The sequence below is a fragment of the Pleurodeles waltl genome, chromosome 1_2 (genome assembly GCF_031143425.1).
Source record: "Pleurodeles waltl isolate 20211129_DDA chromosome 1_2, aPleWal1.hap1.20221129, whole genome shotgun sequence".
Classification (NCBI taxonomy): Eukaryota; Metazoa; Chordata; class Amphibia; order Caudata; family Salamandridae; genus Pleurodeles; species Pleurodeles waltl.
The window spans coordinates 1,225,014,781-1,225,033,027 of record NC_090437.1 but is presented as its reverse complement, the minus strand read 5'-3'; the positions used below and the strand labels follow the sequence as shown (position 1 = coordinate 1,225,033,027).

General features: G+C 49.7%; 1 non-coding gene across 1 annotated transcript; it reads left to right on the top strand.

Annotated features, from left to right (window-relative positions):
• Positions 1–9,909: 9,909 nt before the first annotated feature.
• On the top strand, positions 9,910–10,037 carry LOC138257758 (U6atac minor spliceosomal RNA). Its single transcript, XR_011198395.1, has one exon. It is a non-coding gene; the product is annotated as a U6atac minor spliceosomal RNA (small nuclear RNA).
• The last annotated feature ends 8,210 nt before the right edge of the window (positions 10,038–18,247 follow it).

The window sequence follows — 18,247 nt, the reverse complement described above, 5'->3', positions numbered from 1 at the left end:
GGGCTCCAAAAATATGGAAGCTAGGAGATTAACAGAGTTAAGCAGTATCCTCAAATGACAGTGTTATCAAAAAGAATCAGCAGGTGACGTTGTAAGAAAGATTATATAAGGAGCGTATTGACAAAAAAGCTAGGATTAGATAATCAGTGTGAGAGGCATAAAAAAGTCAATGTTCAAGATACAATTTATTTTAAGTCAGTATACACTTGTTGTGACATTCTCTACATATTACATTAATTACACCAAACTCATTACAATAAATAGGTATGGAATTCTCCTCCACAGTTAGTACAACCATCTGTGTTAAATTTCCTCAATTAAGATACAAGTCTTAAAAAAAGATAAATCCAACATGTGTTTCAAGGCCATGTGCCGCTTTCTCAAGGATAATTATTTTAGTGGGAGATCCAATCAAAGTCAGAGTTTGAATAGGATGGTGGTAAAAGAGAAACAATTAACCTTATTTTGGGGTTCTTATAAATTTGTGCACTGATTTCTGAAATTTGTGTACCCAATGCAACTTGAAAATTGTGTTTTGAAAATTGTGAAGGAGATTCCCAAGGTTGATTTTTTCTGACTTGGTATGCATAATGCTACTCATTAATTACCTGTAATGAACATTGAGTTCATGACGAGGATTTTGTTTAATTTACAAAAACATTGTATGAAGACAAACATGCGGAGGTCATTACCATGAATCTATAGCTCGTAGTTAGATCTACCATTAAAATGTAGCCTTGAGAAATCAGTATATGGCCGCAAAACACATCTTGGGTGTATCTATTTTGAATAAGTGTATCTTAATTGAAGGAAATCAACCCAAATGGTTATAATAACAATAGACAAGACTACTGTACCTATTGTATTGCCATCAGTTTGGTGTAATTGTAAAATATAGAAATGTGATTTCTAACATAAATAAACCAGTGTGTACTGACTCAGAAGAAATTGCATCTCAAACATTGTTTTTTGGTGCTGTCCACATTTATATATCTTATCCTAATTGCAGTTGGTAGTGGGCAACTACCACTTTGGGTGCATTTTTGATGCTGGACACTTTGGCCCTGATTCTGACCTTGGCGGACGGCGGAGGCTGTCCGCCAAGGTACCGCCGCCAAATGACCGCACCGCGGTCAGAAGACCGCGGCGGCCATTCAGACATTTCCTCTGGGCCGGCGGGCGCTCTCCAAAAGAGCGCCCGCCGGCCCAGAGGAAATGCCCCTGCAACGAGGACGCCGGCTCAGAATTGAGCCGGCGTAGTTGCAGGGGTGCGACGGGTGCAGTTGCACCCGTCGCGTATTTCAGTGTCTGCAAGGCAGACACTGAAATACTTTGCGGGGCCCTCTTACAGGGGCCCCGCGGCACCCCCTACCGCCATCCTGTTCATGGCGTGTTTCCCGCCATGAACAGGATGGCGGTAGGGGGTGTCTGAATCCCCATGGCGGCGGAGCGCGCTCCGCCGCCATGGAGGATTCCCCCGAGCAGCGGAAAGTCGGCGGGAGACCGCCAACTTTCCGCTTCTGACCGTGGCTGAACCGCCGCGGTCAGAATGCTCGTGGGAGCACCGCCAGCCTGTTGGCGGTGCTCCCGTGGTCAGTGGCCAGGGTCAGAATGACCCCCTTTGTCCTTGAAATGTCATCATGGAAATAAAGTAAATATATCATAGACCTCAGACAGGCTGACTTCTACATTCTAAAAGAAGCAACGCTTGAACATCATCGCCAATGGGACCACCAAGAGTACAATATAGCCATCTTCAAAATGTATGGCTTTGACAGACAGCCCATCCAAGCCAATGGCACTGTATAAAAATCCTTCAAAGTCAGTAGCTGAAAATGGCTGATTCAAAGCACATTCTCCCTGTGCTACTTTCTTCCATGTATTTTTTAAAGTATTGTTAACATGAGGTGTTACTGACTGCTAATGCTGTTTGTAGAGAGACCTAATAAAGTGCGTTATTTGATTGTAATTGCATCACATGGACAACAGATTAAAGAGTCATTAAGACTGCACCACCTGGAAAAGGTAACAAATGTATTATGTGGCCAAACCTTAGGACCATATTTCTAAGATACTTGGTCAGGCTTAAAATGCTTTAAAATTGGAAATACATGGGACAGCAAAAATAAAATTATTGTGCTTTGATTTTTTTTAAGGAAAGCTATTCCCAGCATATTTGAACGTAAGAAGTCGCTAATACATACCGAGATTATTTTAAATAAAAAACTGTGTATCTAAGGACTGACCAAAGGCATGATTCAATATCACGCATCCTATATGAATCTGTAAATCTGTAATTTGCTAGACTCTTGTGCTTAATGTCCGAGGTGCTGAGAGCACTGATACACTATAGAGCATTTAGAAGACAGGCCAAACTTGTTACAGAGACACACCTATGAATGCATATGCCCTGCAAAATAGTTCTGGAGTGTCGTAATTGGTGAACTATATGAAACACTTAATTTAGAGCCATGCTGGGGGTACTCGCGCGGCCAGGCTGAGATTTGTGCGCGTTGATCTTCACATCTGTGGAGCAGCGCTTCAGTGCGTCACAGAGCGGCTGTCACTTCCCACTAGAGTCAGGTCCCTCAAAGACTAGACAGGTGCCACGCGGCGGGCGCGAGCTCCGCTGAACACTGCAGGTTACGTTCGCTGGCACCGACCTCAATGCACAGCTTAAGTCTGCACCAATATCATATTTTTACACGATCATAAATGCTTTGGAACCCAGCATGAGAACATCGCCTGAGATAATTAATAGATTTCAGAGTCTTTTCTTTAAAGTTTCAGTACCCGTCTTTAGATGCAAAACATGTTTAGTGAACGACTCCCTGGTGGCCGTGAACACAGCATCCTCAACTTTATAGAATGGCTGAGTCTGTTGTAGATTTGCTAAATTAAAAAGAAGAGAAGCCTGTATGACACCATCAAAGTCAATACATGCTTGACTAAAGTTCTACTACTTATTTGCAAAGTTTAAAAAAATATTTTAACACTGCAAGTTCTAATTTCTTCTTGAGAGCGCAGTGTCATGGTTTGTGCTTTGTACTAGAATTTTATTTACCTATTTATTTAGAACTTTGAGTAACAATCGGTCAGAAACGATATACAAAAGGCCAAGTTACTCATCTCGGTACAGACAATAGATGGATTTAGTGGAGTCATATAAACCGATGTGGTTGGAGCTGGAAAGTGTTCCAATCAGTTTTAGAATGAAGAGCATAGGAAGCCACACTTACGAAATATCAGTTGCATGATAGAAGAAAATATAATTACACTCTTTGACGACACTGTCCAGGCAAGGTGTAACCTATCGTAAGTGAACTTGAGCTTCAGTGTTAGACCTAACAAAGCATCCCTTTAAATGTTCACCAGGAGCCTATTATCACAAGTGCTCTGGAGTGCACAACAGGCATGTGTGCCGCTTTGTATGTACTTTGGGCAGTTTGATACACAGAAGGGGGCACATGTTGTGGCACAGCCCCATCAATGACGCACATCCCTCCTGCACTCCGTGTGCTGGAGCGATCTCAGGGGGGTGTTCCCTCCATTGGATATGCGTTTGGCAAGGTGCTGTTGATGAATTCACTTTGCATTTGCAATGAGTTGTGGACGAATTTGCATAAGTTTATGCTAGGGAGTATAGTACATCAAAATTGTGAATTGTGCTTCGAAAGGCCAATCATATGACTCACTGCTGCATAATTTTCCCTGTTTCTCTAATAAAATGGGAGGCCGTTTTCCTGCCTGCACAGTGAAAGGCAAACCTGCAGCTTCAAACAGCCAGTCCACCTTTCACTAATACCCTGTGCCCAGTGTAGGTGCGAGTTCACGCCTGCATTAGGAACTGCGTGTTCATTTTGAAAGGATGCACTGACTTGGTCTGACAAGAGCAATGTGCCTTTTCTCTTATATGGGTTCAGGCCTTAATTGCGAATTAGGCTCATTTGCAAATCTTTGAAAACTAGGCATGGAACGCAGTCAAATACAAGAAAAAACATACTGTGTGTAGCAAGTTTCATAGCAGGCTCGTCAGGGTAGCGGACCAGTTCGAGGCATGCAATTTACGCCTCCCCAGGGCGGGACTGACAAGCCTCAGGAGGTCAGAAGCCCGTGAAAATCGGGCATGGTGATTGGACAACATTGTTCAAAGCCACCAATCAGAGGACTGGTCGGCAGAGGCCAAGGGGGTAAAAATGGGGTGCAGGGCAACATCCCCAGCATGGACCGACGTTGCATCAACAACTGACCTCGCATCAGCGATGTCAGCGGCACAGGAGTCAATGTACCATGTCCCAAAAAAAAAAAATTGGAGCTGGAGGAAGACGCGCCAACAGTAAGGATGCTGCGGAACCACTCACTGGACCTCGGAAGGATCCCATTGGATCATGGTGAGGACCCCACTTGGACCGTGCTAGGCGGTCCTGTGGTAGTGCGGAGAAGGTGACTGACCCACTGTCACATGGTATCAAGATGCAGTCGCCAGCCGTAGGCCGCGGGGTGGACAACCAACACCATGCAGTGCAAGTAACTGAGAAGAGGACTGGCCAGGCTAGCCCGTGGTAAGAGCTGCTGGAAACGGTCAAAGAGTGAGCAGGACTGGGACAGCAGCGGCTTTAATCCAAAGGCCTTTGCTTGGTGTCACTATCGCAGGAGTTGTAGTGCAGTGTTAGACTTTTCATCCTTGGCGTGGTCTCCCTTAACTTTTTGCCTCTGTTCCCCAGGTTATTGATGTGTGCTGGACTCTGATTTTGCTGTTTTTATTACTCTGGGCACTTTACCACTGCTAACCAGTGCTAAAGTGCAAGTGCTCCTGTTTAAAATGTGTATGTAATTGGTTCTCCATGATTGGCATATTTGTTTTACTGTTAAGTCCCTAGTAAAGTGCACTAGAGGTGCCCAGGGCCTGTAAATCAAATGTTACTAGTGGGCCTGTGTTAGAAATGGGGTCTTTGGTTGACAGTCAGGTTACCCCCTGTTCAAGCAAGGACCCTCACTCTAGTCAGGTTAAAAGAGAATCACCCTCAGCTAACCACTGCTTACCCCCTTGGTAGCTTGGCAGAGCAGTAGGCTTAACCTCAGAGTGCTAGGTGTAAAGTATTTGTACCAACACACACAGTAACTTAATGAAAAACACTACAAAATGACACAACACCAGTTTAAAGAAATAGGAAATATTTATCTAAACAAAACAAGACCAAAACGACAAAAATCCAACATACACAAGTCAAGTTATGAATTTATAAAGATTAAACTAAAAAAATAGCGCTTAGAAACAAAAATGCTTCAATGAGATGTTAACACGGCACCGTGACGGAGTCGTTCCCAACAAGCCGACACCAGCGGCACCGGACACGGAGTCGTGTAGACCCCCAAGTACAGTACCTTTGGTGAAGAGTGAAAACAAGCCGATGCGCGAAGTCGGGGATCGCGGCGTCTGTGCAAAACATTGAATCCGCGCACTTCGAGCGGCGTCGGTCACGACGTGGTGCGGCGACTTCCACCGAGTCGCGGACTTCAGCGGGGCTGCAGCGGCGTCGGGCCTGCGAAGAGCGTCGCGTTCCAGCGAAGGTTACGGCGTTGGGTGCAGGCGGCATCACCGGATTCAGCAGCGGCGTCGGTCCGGAGTCGTCCGAAGTCGATTTCCACCAGCTTTCCTTTCAAGGGTCCAGGGACAGGATAGGGCACCACTTGTCAGAGCAGGAGTCTCTCCAGAGACTCCAGGTGCTGGCAGAGAGAAGTCTTTGCTGTCCCTGAGACTTCAAACAACAGGAGGCAAGCTCTAACTCAAGCCCTTGGAGCTTTCTTCACAAGATGGAAGGCACACAAAGTCCAGTCTTTGCCCTCTTACTCTGGCAGAAGCAGCACCGCAGGAAAGCTCCACAAAGCACAGTCACAGGCAGGGCAGCACTTCTTCCTCAGCTATCAGCTCTTCTCCAGGCAGAGGTTCCTCTTGGTTCCAGAAGTGTTTCTCAAGTATGTAGATTTGGGTGCCCTTCTTATACCCATTTTAGGGGGTCATTACAACCTCGGCGGTCTTTTTAAAAGACCGCCGAGGCTGCGGGAGTCAGAATACCGCCATTGACGGCGGTATTCCTGGCTCCCTATTATGACTTTTCCTCTGGGCCAGCGGAAAAGTCACATCAACATTGCTGCCGGCTCGTACTAGAGCCGGCGGCAATGCTGATGTGCAGCGGGTGCAGTAGCACCCGTCACGCCTTTCACTGCCCATGCCAAGTGCATGGGCAGTGCAGGGGCCCCCAGGGGCACCCCAAGTCCCCTTTCCGCCAGCCTTTCAATGGCGGTGTTTACCGCCACGGACAGGCTGGCGGTCGGGGACTCATAATCCCCAGGGCAGCGGTGCTTGCACCGCTGCCCTGGGGATTATGACCGCGGTATAGTGGAGGGGCCGGCGGTATGGCCGTGGCTATTGCGCCATGGTCATAATAGCTGGCGGAACACCGCCAGCCTGTTGGCGGTGTTACCGCCAACTTACCGCCGGCCGCCAGCGTCGTAATGACCCCCTTAGTCTTTGAAGTCACCTTTCTTCAAAGGGGACTCACACCTACTTGTGAAATCCTGCCTTGCCCAGGCAAGGCCTCAGACACACACCAGGGGGTTGGAGTCTGCATTGTCAGAGGCAGGCACAGTCCTTTCAGATGAGAGTAACCACTCCACCCCTCCCTCCTAGCAGGGATGGCTAATCAGGAAATGCAGGTTACACCCCAGCTCCCTTTGTGTCACTGTCTAGTGTGAGGTGAAGAACAACCCAACTGTCAAACTGACCCAGACAGGGAATCCATAAACAAGGCAGAGTCACAGAATGGTTTAAGCAAGAAAAATGCCCACTTTCTAAAAGTGGCATTTTCAAACGCACAATCTTAAAGTCAACTTTACTAAAAGATGTATTTTTAAATTGTGAGTTCAGGGACCCCAAACTCCACATGTCCATCTACTCTCTAGGGGAATCTACACTTTAATCATATTTAAAGGTAGCCCCCATATTATCCTATGAGAGAGACAGGCCTTGCAACAGTGAAAAACGAAATTGGCAGTATTTCACTGTCAGGACATATAAACCACATTACTATGGCCCTCATTCCGACATTGGCCGGCGGCGGTCGCCGCCGGCCTGTCGGGGGCCGCCAGAATACCGTTCCGCGGTCGAAAGACCGCGGCGGTGATTCTGACTTTCCCGCTGGGCTGGCGGGCGGCCGCCTTCAGGCCGCCCGCCAGCCCAGCGGGAAAGAGGCTTCCACGATGAAGCCGGCTCGGAATCGAGCCGGCGGAGTGGAAGCTGTGCGGCGGGTGCAGTTGCACCCGTCGCGTATTTCACTGTCTGCGAAGCAGACAGTGAAATACATTTAGGGGCCCTCTTACGGGGGCCCCTGCAGTGCCCATGCCAGTGGGAGAACCGCCGGGAACTGGATGGTGGTAGGGGGGGTCGGAATCCCCTCGGCGGCGCAGCTAGCTGCGCCGCCTTGGAGGATTCCTATGGGCGGCGGTACACTGGCGGGAGACCGCCAGTGTTGCCGGTCCGACCGCGGCTTTACCGCCGCGGTCGGAATGCCCATTGGAGCACCGCCGGCCTGTCGGCGGTGCTCCCGCAGTCCTCCACCCTGGCGGTTTGAAACCGCCAGGGTCGGAATGAGGGCCTATATGTCCTACCTTATCCATACACTGCACCCTGCCCTTGGGGCCGCCTAGGGCCTACCTTAGGGGTGTCTTACATGTAAGAAAAGGGAAGGTTTAGGCCTGGCAAGTGGGTAGTGGAGGGGCCAGCGGTATGGCCGTGGCTATTGCGCCACGGTCATAATAGCTGCCGGAACACCACCAGCCTGTTGGCGGTGTTACCGCCAACTTACCGCCGGCCGCCAGGGTCTTAATGACCCCCATAGTAATGTGTTTTATATGTCCTGACAGTGAAATATTGCTAAATTCGTTTTTCACTGTTGCAAGGCCTGTCCCTCTCATAGGTTAACATGGGGGCTACCTTTAAATCTGATTAAAGTGTAGATTTCCTTTGGGAGCGGATGGACATGTGGAGTTTGGGGTCTCTGAGCTCACAATTTAAAAATACATCTTTTAGTGAAGTTGATTTTAAGATTGTGCGTTTGAAAATGCCTCTTTTAGAAAGTGAGCATTTTCTTGCTTATACCATTTCTGTGACTCTGCCTGTTTGTGGATTCCCTGTCTGGGTCAGTTTGACAGTTGGGCTGGTTGCACCTCACACTAGAAAGTGACACAAAAGGAGCTGGGGTGTAGTCTGCATTTCCTGATGAGCCATCTGTGCTAGGAGGGAGGGGATGAGTGGTCACTTACACCTGAAAGGGCTGTGCCTGTCCTCACACAATGCCGTCTCTGACCCCCTGGTGAGTGTCTGGGGCCTGGCCTGGGAAGGGCAGGATTTCACATTCAAAAGAGACTTTACTTTGAAGTAGGCCTACCTCAAAGGAGAAATTGGGTGTAAGAAGGGCACCCAAAACTACAGACTTTAGAAACACTTCTGGAACCAAGAGGAACCTGTGCCTGGAGAAGAGCTGAATAGCTGAGGAAGAAGTGCTGCCCTGCCTGTGACTGTGCTTAGTGGAGCTTTTCTGCAGTGCTGCTTCTGCCAGAGTAAGAGGGCAAAGACTGGACTTTGTGTGCCTTCCATCTTGTGAAGAAATCTCCAAGGGCTTGATTTAGAGCTTGCCTCCTGTTGTTCGAAGTCTCAGGGACAGCAAAGACTTCTCTCTGCCAGCACCTGGAGTCTCTGGAGAGACTCCTGCTCTGACAAGTGGTGCCCTATCCAGTCCCTCGGCCCTTGAAAGGAAAGCTGGTGGAAATCCAAGGAAATCGACTTCGGACCGACGCCGCTGCTGAATCCGGTGACACCGCCTGCACCCAACGCCGTTACCTTCGCTGAAGTCCGCAACTCCGTGGAAGTCGCCGCACCACGTCGTGACCGACACCGTTCGAAGTGCGCAGATTCAACGTTTCGCACAGACGCCGCGATCCCCGACTTCGTGCATCGGCTTGTTTTCACTCTTCACCAAAGGTACTGTACTTGGGGGTCTACGCGACTCCGTGTCCGGCGCCGCTGGTGTCGGCTTGTTGGAAACGACTCTGTCACGACGCCGTGTTAACACCTCATCGAAGCATTTTTGTTTCTAAGCGCTATTTTTGAGTTTAATCTTTAAAAATTCATAACTTGACTTCTGTATGTTGGATGTTTGTCATTTTGGTCTTGTTTTGTTTAGATAAATATTTCCTATTTTTCTAAACTGGTGTTGTGTCATTTTGTAGTGTTTTCATTAAGTTACTGTGTGTGTTGGTACAAATACTTTACACTTAGCACTATGAGGTTAAGCCTACTGCTCTGCCAAGCTACCAATGGGGTAAGCAGGGGTTAGCTGAGGGTGATTCTCTTTTACCCTGGCTAGAGTGAGGGTCCTTGCTTGAACAGGGGGTAACCTGACTGTCAACCAAAGACCCAATTTCTAACATGCAGCAATCGTCGTCTGCTACCACTGCCTGATAGGCCGGGTGGAGGATGGTCCCCCTTTTCTCCAAAACTCAGAGAGCAGAACACGCAAACCCTCAAGTGTGACACCATGAGTTACAGGACGGAAGGACCAGAGAGCGGGCAATGAGTCCAGGGCAGAGGCTCGCTGCTGCAACTTCAGAAATTGCAGACATGGTAACGGTGGCAGCAAGGAGGATCGCTAGAGTAGCACGGGCTGGTGTAACTGGAATGAGCTCACCGGGCCACCAAATGGGTGCCTATTTCTGGCTTCGAGGCGGACAGCACAACAAGCACCTGGAGCTAATACAGTTGTGCTTATAGCGACCAGGATACGCACAACACAACCAGTAAACAACATTGAGACCACTAACTCTTGTGGAGATGGTTGAATTGCCCAGGTTATCTGGTATAAAAGGAGGGAAGGTTAACATTCCCCTTGACAAGGATGGAAGAGGTCCTAGTGGCATTTACAACACATATAAGGTTAAGGCACTGCCACTTACTTTGTGACGTATAACCATGTTTTTTTTAATAAGGAAATTCGGGCAGCGGCGTTGCCTCGCTAAGATCACCAAACAACACAAACTAAACATAGTCTCCTTTGTCGACGACACCCAGTTTATCCTCTCCCTGTCCGAGGACTCTACGCAAGCCAAGAGGAATTTCCACAACGGGATGAGCAGTCGCCGCCTAGATTGAGGCGAGCTGCCTCAAGCTCAACTCGGACAAGATAGAGATCCTTGTGATTGGCTCCACCCCTTCTGACTAGAACAACTCCTGGTGGCCCACCGCTCTGGGTAACGCCCCCACCTCCACTGACCATGCACGCAACCTGGGCATCATCCTGGACTCCTCTCTATCGATGACCCGCCAAATTATCGCTGTCTCCTCATCAAGCTTCAACACCCTCCGTCTCCTGCAGAAGATCTTCAAATGGATTCCCCCGACACAAGGAAGACAGACACCCACGCAGTCATCACCAACAAACTAGACTATGGCAACACACTCTATGCCAGCACCACCAAGAAACTTCAATCTAGACTACAAGGAGTCCATAATGCAGCAGCCAGACTCATCCTGGACATCCCCTGTCACAGCTGTATCTACTCCCACCTCAGAAACCTACACTGGCTCCCGGTCAACAAGCGCATCACATACAAACTCCTGATCCACACCTTCAAGGCACTGCACAACATAGTACCAGCATACCTCAACCACCGCCTCACCTTCTACGTATCCAACAAAAGTCTCCGTGTCTCGCAGTTCGCCTTTGCAGCTGTCCCCAAGATCCAGAAAACTACAGCAGAAAGAAGATCCTTCTCTTACCTAGCAGTCTGGACATGGACACAAGGATTGAGGTAAGCACGGGTGGGTTTCACGAAGCCTGGAACCTTATATCCCCAGTCACTTTCGACTCCGCGCGGAGCTTGCTTCTTTAATGCGCGGGGTAAGGGTTTACTGGCTTCCCTTTCACAATGGTGCACACGATACCCCAACTCCACTGCCGTCATATCTCGTGCCAGGAAGGTACGTTGTGGATGGCAAGCGACAGGGAACAGCCAGTCAGAACAGGAGGGTATATATGCAAATTTGCGACTTTGACTTCACAGAGGGCAAAGGTTTGCCATGAGGAACTTTCTTTTTGCGTTGCAATGCTGGGGATATCTTCACGGTTTCAGTGGCCAATACCTGCCGGTCGAGTTCTTGCCTAAGAGAACTGCGGAAATGTGCAGAGATAAACAAGGCCAGTCAGTGGGCATATATAGCATGTCTCCCTCTCAGATCCTGTGTGTTAGGCAGAAAGAGGGTAAACGGGCATAAGTCACTTGTCTCCCTCTCAGACCCGTGAGCTTAGGTAAATATAGTTCTTCACCTAGATTTCCCTTTATCGTTATGAAAGCACTTTTGAGATATGTGCGTTCAGAATGCTATCTGTACAAAACCTGCTGCATTGATTCAATCTGCTTTCTGTAATAAATGCTACGTGAGTTCTCGCTGAAGAGAACCTCCAGCAATGCGCAGAGGTCACACACAGCCTTAGCAAAAAGGGAAAACACCTGTCAACCATTTAGTGGCTGTTTGGTGCTGAGGGGAAGTAATAAACGTGCAAAACTCCTGTATCCCCCTCTCAAATTCTGTGATCTTCGGTAGATATTACTTCACTTGGGTTTCCCTTCACTATCAAGTATGGAAGCCCTTTTGAGCTGTGTGTTCAGAGTGCCATTTGTACAGAACCTATTGTACTTGTTCGATATGCTGTGCTGGAATAGTCGGACTACGTTCAGACACCTGCCTTGCCTATTAGTCCACTATGGTTCATGTGTAAAGCTATATGTACTTCGCAGTACAGGGTTATAAGGTGACATGTAATGGCCTGATAACAAGTGTTGGGGCAAGGCTTGAGCAGCACAAGGAAAGGGAATTGCAGGTTCAACTAAGTCATATTTTTCCAGGCTGGTGGCTAGCTCCACTTTATATGCAGCTTTCATCAGCTCCATAAATCCGTTGGTTTTGACAGACCGATGGTAATTTCTATTGGCGTTACTATTTTGTGTGAGAATTTGGACACTAAGAGCCAGATTTAATAGAAAATTATGGTGCGCGGCACTGTGCCAAATTTGACAGCGTTGCGCACTGTCATTTTCAAAATGCAGGGTTGTGCCATATTTAATAGAATATGGCGCTCCCATGTGTTTCCCCCTGCGCCGGTGCTAAATTAGCTGTCATGCGCCAACGCAGCAACCCTTTACCATAGTGCAAGGATGGCTGCGTTAGGGGAGATTGTTTTTGTGCTGGAAGGGACAGAATGCAGCACACATAGAAAGAGCAAAAAAGGTGGAGAAATGAAAGCATTGCTCTTCATTGCGCCATGCTAACGCCACCCCTGGGGTGGTGTTAGATTTTGGCGCTGCCTCAGGTTTACAAAAACTCATAAATCTGAGGCAGCGTCGAAGTGCAATGGATGTGGCATGCCCAAGAGGCCGTAGTTACACGGTGGTGTTAAGCCACAAAAAGTGGCTTACTGCCACTTTGTAAATACGACGCAGGGCATTGTGCCACCGGATGTCACGAAAGTGATGCTCCGGTGGAGCTAGGGGCTCTTAAATATGCCCCTGCATGTATTGCCTGAGGTGCGGTGTTGCCTTGATCTTGCACTGTCGATCTACTGTGCATTGTTTCCCATTTGCGGTTCACTCACTTGTGGCCCAACGGGTAAAGCTTGCCACTGGCAGACACAAGGGCCAGCACTGTAGGGGGGCCATGGGCTGATGGAAGGAGGCTGTCTGGCTCTTTCCCAGCAATTGAGAAGGTGTGGCTCTGGGCAAAGCATCTACTTGCTAAGTTAGAGGTTCTGTGAGATCTGGCATAAGCCAAGATCATTCTGCTTCCACTTTCATATGCAGGAAGCACCTCCTCGTAGGGCCTTCAGCTAACCCACGTTTCCCAGTTGCCCGTTGTTCCTCTGTAACAAGGCGCACATCTTCACACATAGTAGACCTGGACACGTCCAAAAGGAACTTCCACTCAAGAATGGAAGCCATTGCCAACTGGATGAGAGAAAGTTGCCTCAAGCTCCACTCCAACAAGACTGAGCTCATCATCTTCGGAAATGCCACCTCAACTTGGGATGACTCCTGGTGGCCCACATCCCTCAGCGTCCCCCCTTTCACCGATCGAGCAACTGGTGGCCCTGGCCACCATCCCTCGCATTCGTAAAATCACCATCGGAGGACGATCCTTCACCTACATCGCAGCAAAGAGCTGGAACAACCTCTCCCTGCACCTCAGACAAAGCCCATCGCTCACCATCTTCAGGAAGAACCTCAAGACGTGGCCCTTCAGATGAGGCCTCTTCCCCCCCAGTGCCTCGAGACCCTCACGTGTGAGAAGCCACACTTTACAAAAACTGATTGATTGATTGATTGAGTAGTTCCTGTAGGCCTGGGACTGCTATGAGGGCAACCTGCTCTGTGACATCCAAAACAAAAACAAAAAAACCCAGGGCACAGCACATGGAGCAGACGTTACTAAAGATGCAGCCTCCTGGGGCTGCACTGGAGCATATTGGGGAAAAGGGTAATCCCCTTGTTTTCCTGTCAGGGCTTGTGGTACTCAGGAGTACACTGGAACCGGCTACAGGAGCACATGGGTCGAACCAGTCAACTGGGCAAAGATGGCATTATATGAGGAATAATATTACATTCGTTCACCCCATGTCAGGAAGCGGCCCCGGGGTCTGCTGAGCCAAGGCTCTGTCCCAAATCATTCCATAGAACACAAATGATAAGTAAGTCAATGTCTGATAATCAGGGATAGCCAATTTAACAGTTACTTTGTAACTGGTGAGGACACTTGCACTTAGTTCTTTTTAACAGGCCTCAGTGTGCTCTCAGGAGTCGAACACCAATGGAATCAGTCTACCCAACAGTAGCAGTTCACAATGGTGGGGGGAACATGCAAAAAGAGCCATTTCCTAAAATGACCCCCTCCTCTGGAAGCAGCAGCACTGAGCAAATTCTGAGAAACAACGTAAACCTAATGGGTGAACCACTATACCACTGGAGGACCTAAGAAATAATATGATTGCCAAGCTGGTGGGCCTTGAGATAGCTAATGGCAAGTAAGGAGTAGTTGCAAATGTGTGGGTGCTCTCAAACTTGTGGCATCCACAGGAGCAAAGATGGCCTAGCACTAAAGGGAGGAGCTGCCATTGGTTTTGAAACAACTGGAGCATCACCTGAGCTCTGGTGGAGAGGGAGATACCTCTTGTCTGAAGAGGGAGCTAGCCATGAATAAAGGGTGAGGATGTGGAGATCTTTAGTTTTGTCACTAAGCGTTGAGCCTCAGGACCTGATCATCACCCAGTGGTACTGGGTAAACCAGCTGACCTCACATGCCTACATAATACAGCAGTGTGCCTTTCGGTAATTCAACTGGTACAAGATGCCTTCTAGTGGGTTTACAGAAGAGTCTAGTGGTGTAATCGGGCCACAGTATGGGCCTGTGTTTAACCTCATGGCCACAGGTTCAAAGCCCAGACGGTCCACTCACTCTTTCCAGTGGCAATGTCTTGTGTCTGTGATGGGTCAGGCTTCTCCAGGACAAGATTTCAAATCAAGCCTAGGCTGATAAATTAACTTTGAGACAAACAGCATCTGGGGTGGGCATGGATATGTTCTTGTTGAACATATTGGGGGCATTGGAGCAATTGCATATTTTTCATATAAGTCAGAGACAGGGGGAGCTGCATGTGGTCGAGAAACCACTTGCAGTGTGGCGGAAGCATTACACAGACAGCCACAAGCACAACAGCCTAAACGAAGGCCGGCTCAAACAATGTCCCTGGGATGCCTTACTGCAGGGACATGGGAGAGCAGACAGGGGGCCAGCAAAGGGTCAGCAGCAGGTGAACACAGCACTTGCAGCCTGGGCAAAGCCGAAGCAGGGTGCCCACAGGAATTGGTAGCAAGGTGGGAGTCTAGCAGCCCAACACGGGGTACCTGACCTACAGGCTTTTATCAAGGAGGCTCTGCGTGAATCAAAAACACTGATGACAAACAGTGGTAATAAATGAGCCAAAGGACAATCAAGTACATATATCATACATTGAACGTGTTGATGATCACTCGTTGCTATGCTTTATGTACCATGTATTTGAGGTAATAAATCTGTGGCTGTTAATACTCTAACAAAGTCTCCCCTCTTGTCTGTTGGGGAAGAGTAACTGGGAAAAGTCACAGAAGCATGGTTGAGAAATGGCCGTGAGGGAATTGTCGGTCTCTGCACATCTGGGAGGGGTTACAGCATACCATGCTAATAGAAAACACTTTTCAATTAAAGAAAACAAAATGCATTTAGATTGTAAAGATCAAATGTTTAGTTGATTTGCAGAATTATATTTCTTAAATCTTTTCATATGCAATAAATATTTATGGTCACTGATTTTCATGTATCAGAAGAGTGTATTCTTAGAGTCATAGGCCCTCATTACAACCCTGGCGGTCGGTGATAAAGCGACGGTAATACCGCCAACAAGCCAGCAGTAAAAAAATGGAACTATGACCACGGTGGAAACCGCCCACACAGACAGCCACTTTGACACACCGACCGCCACGGCGGTAGGAACAAGCACCGCAGCAGTAATCGCCAACTTTTCCGGGGGCTGTACCAACGACATCAAAAGCACAGCGGAAACAGATCTCAGAAGTCAAAGGACTCACCTCTGGAGACTCAGGGAAGAACCATGCCGCCATGGAGCCCGAACTGCAGATGTTCCCCATGCTGGTCTACCTCCTCCTACACCAGGAATACCAGTGACGATGACCACGATGAGTACTGCCGCCTAGCACACAGGGGCCAGGGAGGAAAAAGAGAGTGACACACGCAACACCCCCACCCCCACGCCCAACAGCATTCACACAAACAAATGCAACAACATTACACATCCACCCCGTACCCCTGAGGAGTAATGCAAGGACAAAAGGAAGTGATTGAAGTGAGTGTAATAAGATAAAATACTAGAAATACATCCTCAAAAATCAAATCAGTATTTACATATATACAAATGGAGGGACACTGCCCAGTCCATAATGTCCGTGGGCCACAGGGCCACATCACATAGGCCAAGGCCCCACCTTACTCCTGCACCAACACGGAGAGAACACTGCTGGGGCATCAGGTCAAAAATACACAGGCACCTCAGGGGGACGGGGAATGTGGGGGCACCTTAGCCGGAAGATGGTACAACACCACTTGTCCTAGAGGGGGCAACATGCCCTGTGCATGGTCCTGGGGAGTGCAAAGCCACAGTGTCTCAAGTGGGTGGTTTGCCCACTGCTTGGTCCTGGGGAGTGCAAAGTCACAGTCTCTCAAGTGGGTGGTTTGCCCACTGCTTGCTCCTGGGGAGTGCAAAGCCACAGTCTCTCTAGTGGATGGTTTGCCCACTGCTTGGTCCTGGGGAGTACAAAGCCACAGTCTCTCAAGTGGGTGGTTTGCCCACCAGTTCTGAAGGGGGCTTTGTGCCCAGTGTGCTTCATCCTGGCAAGGAGGGGGTGAGTGGATGCCTTCTTCCACTGGTTCTGGAGGCGGCTTTGTGCCCAATGTGCTTCATCCTGGCAAGAAGGGACTGAGTGAATGCCTTCTTCCACTGGTTCAGCAGGGGGCTTTGTGCCCAGTGTGCTTCATCCTGGCAAGGAGGGGGTAAGTGGATGCCTTCTTCCACTGGTTCTGGAGGGGGCTTTGTGCCCAGTGTGCTTCATCCTGGCAAGGAGGGACTGAGTAGATGCCTTCTTCCACTGGTTCTGGAGGGGGCTTTGTGCCCTGTGATGCAGCCCTTGGGGAGTGCAAGGTCACAGTCGCTCACCTGTGTGTCAGACCCACACGATTTGCAGTGGTCAGGATGCATTACAGTTCATGGAGGCAGGACTACACACTGCCCACCAGCATGAGCCACTGCTCAGTGGTGACAGTGCTGGTGCTGGTGTCGGTGCTGCCAGTGGTAGGGGAGGCACCAGCCCTTCCCCTGCAGCCTCGGACGCCTCCCCACTGAGGCTGCTGCTGCTGGCAGTGGTGCTGGAGGCGTTGTAGTGCAGGTGCAGGTGCTGGTGGTGGTGCTGGTGTTGGTGCAGCCAGTGGTGTGGGGAGGCTCCAGCCCTTCCCCTGCAGCCTCAGACGGCTGCCCATTGGGGCTGCTGCTGCTGGCAGTGGTGCTGGCAGTGGTGCTGATGGTTGTGCAGGTGGCGGTGTTGGTGGCGGTGCAGGTGGCAGTGCTGGTGGTGGTGCCTCGGACGGCTGCCCACTGGGGCTGCTGCTGCTGGCAGTGGTGCTGATGGTGGTGTAGGCAGTGGTTGGGGGAGGCTCCAGCCCTTCCCCTGCAGCCTCGAACAGCTGAAGCACCATGGTCGGAGTTGGGGGCTCAGATTCAGTCCCAGCACCAGGCCTCCTGTCCTTCCTGCCTGCAGGGGCAGGCTCTTTGCCCTTGCCGTCTGGTGGTGCCTATTTGCCCTTGCCATCTGGTGGTGCCTCCTTGCCTTTGCCATCTGGTGGTGCCTACTTGCCCTTGACCTTGCCAGCTGGTGGTGCCTCCTTGCCCTTACCCTTGTAAGCTGGTGGTGCCTCCTTGCCAGCTGGTGGCACATCCTTGCCCTTCCCCTTGGCAGCTGGTGGTACATCCTTGCCTTTCCCCTTGGCAGCTGGTAGTACATCCTTGCCCTTCCTCTTGGTAGTTGGGTATCTGAGTGCTTGCAATTGTGTACTTTGGGAGGAGGTGGCACAGACACAGTGGGAGACGTGTGCATGGATGTGGGGGTGGTGACTGCAAGTGTGGGGTGTGTAGTGGTAGGCGTGATGGTGATGGAGGCAGTGGGTGTGGATGTAGTGCATGCAGGTGTGAGTGGAGATGATACTGGGAGGGAGGTGGACGAGGAGGAGGAGGGGACACAGTGGAGGCAGTGGATGTTGGTGTGTCTGCATCTGGATGGTGTTTGTGTGAGTGCCTGTGGGATGATGTGTGGTGCTTGTGTTTTCCTGAGCCACTCCTGTGTGTTGTCTTGGGTGCATGCTGGTCTGAATGTGTGCTTGGGATAGGTTGAAGATCAGGGGAATGGGACTGGGCAGAGGAAGTTGGAGGGGGGAGGCTAGAGACAGGAACAATGGCTGCCATGAGGGAGGAGGGCAGAGCCTGGCATGATCTCTGTTGGGCTGCCATGTCAGAGTGAATGCCCTCCAGAAATGCATTTA